Source organism: Hyperolius riggenbachi, chromosome 3, assembly GCF_040937935.1.
Source record: "Hyperolius riggenbachi isolate aHypRig1 chromosome 3, aHypRig1.pri, whole genome shotgun sequence".
In the NCBI taxonomy this organism is placed as follows: domain Eukaryota; kingdom Metazoa; phylum Chordata; class Amphibia; order Anura; family Hyperoliidae; genus Hyperolius; species Hyperolius riggenbachi.
Genome location: NC_090648.1, coordinates 73,716,006 through 73,729,821, shown reverse-complemented (window position 1 = coordinate 73,729,821; position 13,816 = coordinate 73,716,006). Strand labels below are relative to the sequence as shown.

General features: G+C 44.1%; 1 long non-coding RNA gene across 1 annotated transcript in view; it reads right to left on the bottom strand.

Moving 5' to 3' along the window:
- LOC137562740 (uncharacterized) overlaps nucleotides 1-13,816 on the bottom strand; it is a 113,284-nt gene that overhangs the window by 40,684 nt on the left and 58,784 nt on the right. The gene's annotated exons all lie outside the window — the stretch shown is intronic.

Here is a 13,816-nt window from a genome sequence, read left to right as displayed (position 1 = left end):
AATAAACAAAACACCACAATTAATTGTACAGCGCTGCAATCTAGTGCAGCACTGTACGAGGACAGCTCTGTCACTGAGCTGTCCCCAGGAGAGGCTCACAATCTGATCCCTCTCATAGGCTGATGCTTATAAGAGGTGATCATAGGGGCTGGATCTCGGAGGGAGGGAGAAGGGGGATGAATGAAAATTAAAAATTAAATAGCATAATTGAATTAAAAAAACATAACAATAAAATGTATAAAAAAAATTGCAGCAGCAATCAGATGCCATCAACAGAAAGCTCTGTTGGTGGCAAGAAAAGGAGTCAAGATTCATTTGTGTGCTAAGTTGTGTGGCCGTGAAGCGAACTGTTAATGCTGCAGTGTGCTGAATTGTAAAAAATGGCCTGGTCACTAGGGAGGTGTAAGCCTGTGGTCCTCATGCAGTTTGGAAGCGACTACTGTAATCTATTTGTTACTCACCTGGGGCTTCCTCCAGCCCCTGTAAGCCATTTCTGTCCCTCCCCACAGCTCCGATCCACCTTGGTTCTCGGAGTCGCCTCAAAAGTCCTTTAAGGCCGCTTTTACACTGGCAGTGTTTCCATCCAAATTTTTGGTTCACATGGGTACCACAATTCACATGGTAAATGCCCTTTTCCACTGGTGCAATTAGATTTTTAGGCAAATCCATCTAGAATTTTGTCTGTGTCGATGCGATTTTGGTGAATCTTTTTTTTCCCCTTGAAATTCTGAAGGCAGTCGTGCAGTATAAACATCAGAAACGTGTTATAATTGCATTGACACATGCACTGTGTAAAATAAGAAAGAGGAAATAGAGATTGCATCATGACTTTCAATGGATAAGGGGCCTAAGTCATCTGAAGAAAATAAACATATTCTAATTAAACAGATCATTAGAGAGCCAACTGGCCTCAGGCATCGAAAATTTGAAATCTATCAATCACAGTAAAAATATAATGAGCCTCAAATGTCCACGTCCACCTGAAGGGAAGATAAACAAGTTACGTGTTTCGGTTTCATTACGTCCACCCACCGCGCGGTTGTGTAGACAGTCAGCAGAGGGCGTAGCTGTGATCAATCATAACTGTGACAGCCGCCAGAAGATCGATGGATTCTCACCCACAGAAGATGTCATAACTGAGTGGAATTTAAGCCAACCATAAACTTTATTAAAGGGGATAAAAGGCCTCTTAAAAGGTCACACAACGCAAAGATTGATATCCCAGATTAAACGCTCTCTGTTTCCTTTCATGTCCCATTATGAGCTGGCTTTACTTTGTTTTTTTTGGATTCAGATAATACAAAATCTCAGAATTATTGGGGCTTAAAGGTAGCTCTGTAATTAGAGCAGGGGTGTCGAACTCAAAAACAAAGTGGGCCGAAATTGAAAACTGAGACCAAGTCAGGGGCCAACCTCTGTGTTGTGGCCAACTACTTGCCTAATTTTTAATGCCCCCCTACCCCATACAGTTCCCTGATGTCGAGTGCCCCCCCCCCTCCCCCCCGTCGAGTGCACCCCCATCCCCACCCCCACCCCGCCCGAAGGTTTAGAGTCATTATCAGACAGTTGTATGACCACTTTCTAACTGTTGGGTTACATGCCCAGTACACTTTGATGCAATGTATGTCAGTGGTTGTGCCTGTGAGTATCATGCTGTGGTCCTGTGCTAGCTTTCAGCAAGAGGCAGCAGTTACACAGTTGCTTACGTGGGAGCTCACTAAAACCAGATCTCTGCTTCTTAGGCCTGGAACCCACTAGGAGCGCTTTTCTGAGCACTTTGTGACTTGAAAAGCTCTTGCTAAGTTCAAGCTGCATTTACATAGAATTTGAATGCTAGAAGAAATGATTTGTAATAAAATTGATAAACCCTACTGCACAGCATGGTCATTTTTATTTTATTTTGCTAATTTTGCTATAATGCTCCTTTAACATAAGCTGATGGACTAACCCCTTAGAAGTTGGAAGAAATATCCGATCACATACCTCCCAACTTTTCAATAAAAGAAAGAGGGACACATTAAGTCCCGCCCCTCTCACACCCCTAGTCACTGATACCAGAAAGATTTCAGCAGCTGAAGTTTTACCATTTCAGACCACACTGGTCCTCTCTATCATCATTAGTTCTCCTTCATTTTAACATTTAAAAATAAGAAACACATCAATTCAAATCATAGAATTAAAATTTAGTCTATTTAACACATTTCTCATTAGAAAGATAGATATATTTTCATCTGTACATCAGTCCTGAAAGAGGGACAAATAAGGAAGAAAGAGGGATAGAAGGATTTGGTTCCCAAAGAGGGACAGTTGGGAGCAATGCTGGCTGGCTGGGGATTGGCTGGAGATTCTATCAGTAGGTGTAAGTGGCAAGCACTTCAGCTGCTCTGAAAAGACCTCATCACCTTGACAGTGACAAAGCTGTTCTGGCACACAGTTACAGTGTGGCACTAGGGAAAAAAATGTAAAAGCCAACAGCTCAGCTGCAGAAACAAATACACTGTTTTTAGCTTGGAGTGGGGTGGGGGGTTAGCAGCAATATAATGTAGCAGCCCTGCAGGCCACAAAGAGTAAACCTTTTAGCAGAATGAAGGAGTGAAAAAGATCAGGTGATCTGTACCTACAGTGTAATCCACAAATATTTTCATGAGGATATTCACACTGGGGGCGATTTTCCCTGGCTGTGGGTCTAGAAAACATTGCCTGACCCATCCCCCCCTATTTGGGCAGCAATTGGATTATATTAGGGGTCCTTGCCAAATGCTAAAAAAATACCTGCTAAATACTTAAAAAACAAAACATTTGTCAATTGTGTATTCATACAAGAGGCATTTATAGTGAAACATCACAAAGATTCTCTTTAGTTGACATTCCCCTAGCATTTCACAAACTGCATGTCAGGCTTGTCTGGTGAATAACCACAGTTCAGACTGTATGCCCGTAACACCTGCGCAAACTCCTGCCTGACACAATACTACAATACACCCTGCAGGTAGATGTAGCCTACAGATCATTAATTCACCAGACAGAACCTGGTGATTCTTGGAAATGCAAAATGGGCACAGTGGATATAAATATACAAGATAGTCACCTGAGGCCTAGTGGATGAGGATATCCAGACGATTCAAGTGGCAGAAGTGCCAGGAGTTCCTGGTGACAGCGAGGGAGTCCAGATAGGAATTTTTCAGAGGATGGTGTAGTCAATCCAGGCGGCAAAGCGTAGTCGAGGTACAAGGCAAAGTTGGCAACAGGAATCCAGCAGAGATTAAAATGGTCAAGATACAAGGCAATAGCTGGCAACAGGATTCCAATATAACAGTGAGAGCTACCCAGCAACAAGCCAAAGGTAATGCTATCACTGGCGATGACTGGGGGCGCTCACCAGGTTTAAATACAGAACTAACCAATCAACAAAAGCAGAATTAAAAACAAACCAATAGCAATCCAGCGTGTCAGCTGACACGCACACATGAACGTCAGAGTTACTGCTTACACCTACGAAGCGCGTACTGGGAAAACATCCTCCGCCTTTCCAATGAGATCTGAGAAGCCCCTTGCGTTCCACTGACGTCAGCGGCTTGCCGAGACCCAGAAGTCGGAACGGAAGCCCGAGTCTCTGCATTCCGCCTCTGCCCAGACACAATGGACCTTACACTGCAGCAATTTCTAGAAAAAAAATTGATTGTATGCTATTCAAAAAATGTCCAACGAGGACCTAAATAAATGACAATAAACACCTGTCAATTGTTCTTTGTGTTTGACATGAATGTTACTTGTACCATAGCCGAAAAAACAGGCATCTGAAGAGGAAGGACAAGCAGAGGGATTCAGGACCCAAGATGGGTGATGTCCCTCCAACAGAGGGGTGGTCAGGAGCCATAGGTTACTGTAGTGCCCAAATAATGGCTTCAGTTCACTAAGGCATGTTCAGTAAAAATGTTGTTTACAGTAACTCACTGCATGCTGTATTTTAGACTTTTTTACTTTCAAATCACACGTTTTTTCACACGATTTTCACACGTGGTAATAGTTTGGTAATTTACCCCCCAAAAAAGCATAACAATTCACTAAGGTTTTCACCTCCTGGAGTATTTAATTCAGTATTTTAAGGAATCATGTAATATTGTATTATTTGATGGATTATTGCAGTGCAGGAAAATGGATGAAAGATGTGATAAAGTGCAAGCCCAAAACTCCATAAAATTAGGGCATGTTTCCACTGGGTGGGAATTTGATTTAAAACTGGAACCAATGCATGTCAAAGGAGTCATTTCCATTGAATGTGAATTTGCAGTTGTGGTGAGATGCAAAAAAAATAAATAAATAAATAAAAAAAAATGGATGGCATGCTTCACATTTCGGCAGCACACATCAGTTTCCCATACAGTGATTGATAGCCGCATATGGATTTCTGCATTAACACTTGCTGGAAAAACACAGAAATCGGCATACAGAAAAAAGCACATGGAATGCAACGTTAGTGGAAATAGACCCTTAACATAAAATTGATATCAGCTCAAAACCATTAGTATCTTATTAACCATCTTAAAACCACTTCCCTACCACAGGTTATTACCCCTTAAAAACCACTGCAACTTTCACACTCCTTCCATTCGTTCGCCAATAACCTTATCGCTACTTATTACAATTAAATTATTAACGTAGTAGTGGCCACATCACTATCGTGCAGCAATGTATTGGCCGTTTCTAAGGAGCGCACGCTACGATGGCAGAGTGTCCACGCTATCATTAAGCTGCGTTACTTTCATTATCATGTGAAAGACAATTTAACTTGCGCCGCTTCATCACGTTAAACATAATGAATCTGCCTCAGTATTTTATTTAGAAATAAAGGTGTATTTTTTTCCCGGTTTTTGTTATACTATATCACTAATTACAAGCCCTTATTTGCAAAAATGACAGTAATATGGCATGCATGGCATACATAATTAAAAAAAAGCTAAGTCCCTAAGGCAGTGGTAGGGAACCTTGGCTCTCCAGCCGTGATAAAACTACAAATCCCAGCATGCATATGCCTTTATTAATCATGACAGTGGCTGTCAAGACTCCTGCAATGCATGGTGGGGACTTGTAGTTCCTTAAAAGCTGGAGAGCCAAGGTTCCCTACCCCTTCCCTAAAGTAATATTGTCACTTTTTTTATTTTTTTATTTTTTTGACTAGTGTTTGTATTTTGGTTACTATGGGGGAGGGGGGTGGAAGAGGCAATAACTAAGGTGGAATTTATTTTTTATTTATTTTTCTTTATGTAACATTTATTCTTTCTTTTTGTTCACTAGATGTTCCCACACTGCTGCCCGTGTACTGAACAGTACACAGGAAGCATTGTGTATGCGTTTTTTTGTTTTGTTTTTTTGTGAATAACCACAGGCATCTTGCTGATGCTGGTGATCATTCAATATGGGCAATTTGATTGCCTTTGGGAATACATGTTCCCATTCATTGATCATGGAGCGGTCGGACAGCAATAAGGGCACGCTGAGTGCAAACATCTACACCCCTGATCCGCAAGTGAAGTTTCCAATGGTGTAGACATGCGTGGCAAGGATCCAGAACCAGTTAATTTGCAAATTAAGGAAATATAACATTGCATAACATATATCCAGCCTGGAGATAAATACCATACATCTCACTTGGCTTTACCAACTGGTCCAATCTGTGAGTACTTTCAGTTTTTCATGCCTTAGTGAACTGAATGTGATGGTAAAATCAGCTGTTTTCTGCTTTAGCTAGTGTGGTAAGGCTTAAAGACTTGAAGCCTATATTCTCCTCTCTTTCAGAGCTAGTGTACCTTGGTGTAGGTGGCAGAGGATTGCACATAGGAATGCTGGCAGCTGCTACACACTGGTTTTGGCGTCACTCTCGCACAGTTCTGCAGTCATTCCTGCCTAGAGGGAGATTATTATTTTGTATCCAGTTCTTGTGGTTCATTGCTGCCTTTTTTGGGGATGTTTTTCATTCTGTGAAGGTGGCTTACAATTTAGTGCTTCCTTTTACAGTACCTCCTACACGTTGCGCGCACACACACAGACATGTCTCACACACACACACACACACACACGTCGCGCGCACACACACACACAGACATGTCGCGCACACACACAAACAGACACGTCGCGTACACACACACGCGCACACACACAGACACGTCGCGCACGCACACACACAGATACGTCTCGCACTCGCACACACACACATCATGCACTCGCACACTTGTCACACCGCACACGTCGTGCACACACACACGTCACACACTCGCACACACACACGTCACACCGCACACGTCGCGCGCACACACACACACACACGTCACGCACACACACACACACACACACACACACACACACGCAGACATGTCACACACACACACACACACACACACACACACACCACACACACAGACACACAGACACACAGACACACACACACACACACACGTCACACACACACACACACACACCACACACACAGACACACACACACACACACACACAGACACACACACACACACACCACACACACACACACAGACACACACAGACACACACACACACACACACACACACAGACACACATAGACACACACGCACACACACACACACACACACAACACACACAGACACACACACACACCACACACACAGACACACACACACACACACACACACACACACACACCACACACACAGACACACACAGACACACACACACACACCACACACACACACAGACACACACACACACACACACACACACCACACACACACACACACCACACACACCACACACACAGACACACACAGACACACAGACACACACACACACACACACACACACACACACACACACACATAGACACGCACACACACACGCACACACACACACCTTTCTTACAGCAAGAAATGAAAGTGCACCTGTTATAGACCTGAGCAATCTATGCTGATTCTGATAAATGACATAATCACGCTTTCTGTAAAAACCGCATGTTGATACCATCCACAGTTAAAAATATACGTTTCTTCTGTGGGTTGTTGGTTTATTTTTTTTGTTTTGTTTTTCGGGATGGGGAAGGGGAGGTTGAAGATGGCAGTGCCAGAAAGCCAGCGCTTCAAATGTTGTATACTATTTCTGTCTGTTCTGCCAAATCAAGTTAAGCACCCACCTGGTCCCTAGAAAAGGGGGGGGGGGGGGAGGGTTACAGTGGACATGAATTCAAAACTTCCTTTCTACTCCTAAAGATAAGCAACAGCAGAATGACCTTTAAAAAAATTCTTTGTTACAGCTGATACAAATCCTGCGATAAATCTGCAGTGTGTCTATTTCCTGCTTTCATGGAAGCAGACATACTGTATTGTTAACATCCTGCGTTTACAAATTATCTGCTCTGCTCTCTTGAGGCAGACAGCTGACACAGCTGAGAGATCAAATTACAGTTGTGATTAGTCACTTATGAGGGGGGGGGATTAGGCTAATCTCTCTAAATACATACAGGGTGTATTTCTCTGGGTTTTCCTTCTGTCCTGTGCAAGAGTTTATGTCACTTTAAAATGATACTGTTTGATATGTCTGTCTCACGTCGTGCGGATACACAAAATAATTTATACTGCTCCCTGAGGGAAAGTTGATTCCTTCCATTTTTCTACTATACATAATCCCATACCTTATGTATTATCTATGTTGCTGATTATGCAGAGGTTTTGTGTACACTTCTGCATACTGTGTATTAAGGTCATCCTAACAGACAAAGCGCCGGTGTGTTTTACCAGGGAATGGTGTGAATATGAGCTGCATGATTTATAAACTGCCAAGCCTGCATTCCATCTAAATCCTTTTTATCATACAGGAAATTCAATTCTTTTTTCCCTGACAAAGAACAGTTAAAAATGATTTACCGCCTAAATATAACCCTTCCAGCAGCCCCAGTGAAAAGGAAAAGGTAGCATTATTTTCCAGCAATAAAGGGCGGCTTTGAAAGAAGTAAATTGAGTTACCTGTCTCCTACTTGAAATGTACAACAGCCACTTCCTGGCTATTGGAGATGTGCGGTGGGTGAGGAGAATGACCAATAACTATTATGGGACCACAAAATGCACTGATTGTCAGGCAAGGCTGAGCTGTTTTCCTGTGTGTGATGGAGAAGAGTCTTGAAAGTGATAAACAATAGGAGAGCATTACAGATGGCCGGTTTGTAGAGACTTATTGTGAAATAGGGTTGACAACTTGAAATGGACCCGAGCCAGTGTTGCCAACCTTTCACATTATTTTTTACTGACAAATACCTAAATATTTACTGACAAAAGCTTGTTTTTCCTGTCAAAATCTGCGGCGTGCCGAAAAATGGGCGTGGTCACACAACAGAATGTGGGTGTGGTTATGGGTGGGGCCAAATATGCATGATTTTAGTAGTGCTGTAAAAGGTCTGCCGGGGAAGTTTGAGCTCTGCCATTGTGTTTCCCACCTTTCCCCCAAAATACATGTAATCTTACAGCATTTCACCAAAAATCCACGTAATCTGGCTGAGGTTCTTCCAAAATACAGATAATATGGCAGTGGTTCCCTAAAAATAGATGTAATCTGGCAGCAGCGATTCCCCCAACATACACATAATCTGGCAGCAGTTCCCCAAAATACACTTAATCTGACAGCAGTGGTTCTCCAAAAATAGGTAGCCCCAGGTCTATAGGTGTCCCCAGAATAGGTGGCCAGGGGTATAGATGTCCCCAGAACAGGTAGCCAGAGGTAGAGATATCCCCAGAACAGGTAGCCAGGAGTATATGTGCCCAGTATATGTAGGCAGGGGTATATGTCCCCAGTATATGTAGCCAGAGGTATATGTGCCCAGTATATGTAGCCAGGGGTATATGTGCCCAGTATGTGTAGTCAGGGGTATACAGTATGTGCCCAGTATATGAAGTCAGGGGTATATGTGCCCAGTATACGAAGTCAGGGGTATATGTGCCCAGTATATGTAGTCAGGGGTATATGTGCCCAGTATATGTAGCCAGAGGTATATGTCCCCAGTATATGTAGTCAGAGGTATATGTGCCCAGTATATGTAACCAGAGGTATATGTCCCCAGTATATGAAGCCAGAGGTATATGTGCCCAGTATATGTAGGCAGAGGTATATGTGCCCAGTATATGTAGGCAGGGGTATATGTGCTCAGTATATGTAGCCAGAGGTATATGTCCCCAGTATATGAAGCCAGAGGTATATGTCCCCAGTATATATAGTCAGGGGTATATGTCCCCAGTATATGTAGTCGGGGGTATATGTCCCCAGTATATATAGGCAGGGGTATATGTCCCCAGAATAGGTAGCCAGGTGTGCCCCCAGCAGGAGGGGAGCAGCGCAGAGAAGAGGGAGAGCTGTGGGGACAGAGGGGAAGGGGGGATGTCTCCCCCCTCCTTCCCTCACCTTGGAGCTCCCCCTCACTTGCTCTCCCCTCCAGAACTAAGTGTTGTGCGGTGGCTGGCAGAGGGCGGAACTTACCTCAGTCTCGTTGCAGGCGTGGGATGGTCTAATGTATTTGCCGCTAGTCTGGTCTGGTCTAGACCAGAGCAGCGGCACCAGAACTTCCGGCGATTGGAACGAGACGGAGGTAAGTTCTACGCTGCCAGCCACCACACAAGACTTAGTTCTGGAGGGGAGAGCGAGGAAGGGAGAGCCCTAAGGTGAGGGAAGGAGGGGGGAGACGTCCCCCCTTCCCCACTGTGCCCACAGCTCTCCCTCTTCTCTGCGCTGCTCCCCTCCTGCTCGCAGGGTGGCCCTTACGAACGCTGCTGAATTCCTTATGGAATTCACAGGCAGCTAAATTTCTAACAAAATTTACAGGACAAATAGGCAGATACAATGTGTGGGTTTTATATACAGTAGCAGTGTTTATATTAAAACTATAGGGGTGAAATTGTAGAAATAGTGTATTTTTTTTATTTTTTCCTTGTTTTTCCCTTTAAAATGCATAGAAAAAGTGATTCCTGAATACAAATATCAACTCCAAAAAGCCTAATTGGTAGTAAAAAAAAACAAGATTTAGATCATTTTATTGATTAGTAGTGATTAAGCTATTGGCAAATGAAAGGGATGCGCACTGAAAGGTGAAAATCGCTCTTGTCCGTTAGGGTAAAAACAGCTTTGGGGTGAAGTGGTTAATCAAGCTTTATCAAGAATTTGCTACACTCTGGTTAACTTGCAACATTTGTACACGGACTGTTGTATTCTCTGCATCTTATGTAACTTTAAGCACTTGTGATTTGCACCTTAGCACCCAGCTCTTTCACTGGGTATCCTCTGACGAAGCCCTGTGGCATACCTACCACAGGGCTGCAGGTGCTCACAGCACCGGGTGTAAACATGGCTAGGGGTGCCACTGTTGTGCTCAGCCACTGTTTTCTTCCACTGGGGACTTGTTCTCATTGTTTGGGCAACATTTGGGAAAATAGCAGCAGGCAGTGCAGGGGACTGTACTACTTCCTGCACTAGATGTAGCACCCCTCCCCCTTCCTGTCCCGTGGGCAATGTAGCTCCTCGCTCTCTACTCACAGCCTGCAGTGAATGAATGTGCAAAGCAGCAGGGTGATTAGAGAGAATGGTTGATGTGCTGCAGCTGGGACATTAGCAGGGAGAGTTGGCAGGATGTGTTTTGTGCTTCAGCAGTTGCCTGGCATTAGTAGCCATTCACATTGGCTTCTGTAACACCAGAGTGCCCTGGACTATTGATTATTTATCCTGATCAGAGTAATCAATCAATGATGCAGGGCAGCCTGCTGTTGCAGACACCAGTGATACAGGTGCTGATAACTGACTTGTGTAGTGAGCAGAGGAGCAAGCTCTAGACAGGCAATTTAGATTAGCTTGATTGCAGGTAATCTTATCTCTTTTCCCAGCTCCCCCCTCCACCCTGTTGTCTTCCCCATGACCATTTCCTCTTTTCAGATTTCAGCATGATAACAGCATGTCCCTGTCAAACTGCAGTCCTTCCTGCCATTTCTCCTCTCCCACTGGGCTCTCTGTCTTGTGCCTCTACCTCTTTACCCCGCCCCTTCCTATGCATTCCCCTCTTTCATATGTCCCCCTTTTCTGACTGTCCTCAGAGGAGCTTACAATCTAATTGTACCATAGTCATAGTCCAATGTCCTACCAGATTATTATTGTGTATTTATATATCACTGACCTCTTCTGCAGCACTGTATAAAGTACAGAGTTTCATAACGCTTAGCTCCGTCCACATCCTGACGACTCCTTTTCCCCAAATATCCCCCAAAATGTGCATCAACATGCTCAGCACACCAATTTTTCAACCCTCCCATCAAAAAAAACATTTTTTGTTTCCTAATTTTTTTTTTGGGGGGGGGTTGTCTGAATTACCTAGGTACGCCACTGGAGAGACCACATACTTAACCAAGAAGAGGGAAGACTCTGGATCCTGTAGAGGCTGTACTCCTCATTGCTGCTGACACTCGCCAGGTCTCCCCTGAAGATACAGTCCACAGTCCTCTACATGCAATAGCGTGGCGATGCTGCATCTGCACCATAGAGCCGCTCGCTTGTGAAGAGTGAGATTTCTCCAGGGGGTCCGTTCTCCACAATGGAAGACTGAAAGGTTGGAGTGGGAAGCTCTACAGGATTTCCTCTTCTTGGGTAAGTATAGGGGTTTTAACGTGAGGTTCGCCCCGTTACACTTCAAAAGTTACGTTTTAATTTCCCTGTGCTTTACACATATTGACTGCCATGCAATCTAAAACAGCTGATTGTATGCGGCTCGTTGAATAGGTCAGCGTAAAATTGAATATCTCTGTGTCTGCAGAGAAGGTGTATTTCCTGCACACAAATCTATTCCACTGACAGGATATCAATACCTGTCTCACTGCAGGAATACAGAATACACAGCACCCATTTACTATGGATCAACCAACCTGCTATACCTCCTGCTCATAAATGTAAGTTCCCCTTCTTAAAACAGAAGGAATGTGTGATAATTCAGCTGTTAGTGAGCAACTAGGGCTTCCCATGATGCATCACTTCCAAATATGCAACATGCAAATCCTCTCTCTATGCCCTTGAATGCAAGGCTGCACATCCAGAACCACTGCTGTATAGTAAACGCATAGCTAATACATTATACAGAGCCACACCAATCCAACATACATACACCCTGTTTCGGACTTCTTGGTTCCCATCAGTGCATGCATGGTATGGATTGATATAGCTCTATGGGAAAGGGCTTAGACCAGTACTAAGGAATACCTAGACAGCTCATGGTGACTGCAGTTGCTCACATACAGCTGAACCATTTTAATAAGGTAAAATTACCTTTAGAATTGTTTTTTATTGTTTTTTAATAGTGGTCTCTTTAGGCCCTTTATACTTTCCAGGAGGTTCTGGGTCATCATGAGCTGTCTTTCTATTCCTTTATACCTGATCTTGTAGTCTAAATTCCCCACAGCACTTTATATAGGGGAAACTTGGCAAACTCTGATGAACAGGCTGAGCATTCTTCCCTATTATAAAAAGATAACAAATACAAAAATATCCACGATATGGGCTGGGTTACTTGAATACCGCTGTGAGCTGTCCATAGCATTGCTGCATGCAAGACTGACACTGCACCTGGTCCTTTACCACCACAGTATATCACAGTGGGGAAAGACTGACTACATGGAGACTTTATATAGGGGGAATTTGGCAAACTCTGATGGACAGGCATAAGCAGATTTCTGGAGCCAGGGACACAGCTCGGAAGACCTGCAAGCTTATAGCACTTAGAGGTAACTTATCTAGTAACCGCACCGTGGGTGGTGTATCTACTGTACGCCCTGCAGGACTTCATCTGAAGTCCCAGGGACGTAGCTCTTAGTCTATTGCTGCACTGTGCATGGCACTGTGCACGCTCCCGTCACTCCCGCGCGTGGTTTTCGTTGACACCTATTAGTGTACAGATTACTGAATGGGAACACATTTTCCATTCAATGATCTAAGTGCCCATGATCAATGAATATCAATTAGATGCCGGCGTTCATTGGCAAGAGAAAATGTGTACCATACACACATTACTTCCTGTAACGCGTGTATCCAGGAAAAAGGAAATAATTGTAATAAAGTTTGGGGGGACATCTAGTTACTTTAGTGACTAAACTTTTTTAATATGTATGTCAAGAGTGTATATTACTGTTTTTTTTTGTAAATAAGGGCTTGTAATTAGTGTCAGATGCAAAGCTGATCGCAGCGCTGTACATGAACCGCCGTGTAACAGTCTTCCGAGCGGCGATCGCCGCTCAGAGACTGAAGGCGGAGCTCCGCATCTCCCAAGCGGGAGATGCGCGCGCAGCCTGCGCGCGATCTCCTGCAAGCTGCTGCCCCAGGACTTTACGCCAATCGGCGTTAGCTGGTCCTGGGGCTGCAGTCGCGGCCACGCCCATCGGCGTGACGCGGTCGGCAAGCGGTTAAAGTGAACCAGAGATGTATAAAGAAGAAAAATCGATCCTTACTCATGGTTCCTGCAGCAGCATAAACACGTGTGAGGCAAAGAGATTAAGCCTCGGAATTCTCCACAATAATGCTGTAGTTGCCTGCATGTCTGTCATTCCTTCTGTCTCAAAATCTTACAAAATATGCTGTCAAACCTGAGTATGACCTGCTGTTGTCATGTTCCTTTTACAATACAGGTAATCCCCAGTTATTGAATGAGATAGGGACTAAAGGTTTGTTGGAACACTGCGCCTCCCCTGTGCCTCCAGTGTCCCCATGTCTTTCTGTGCTACCACTGTGCCACCCCTGTCTCCAGTGTTCCCTCTTTCTCCC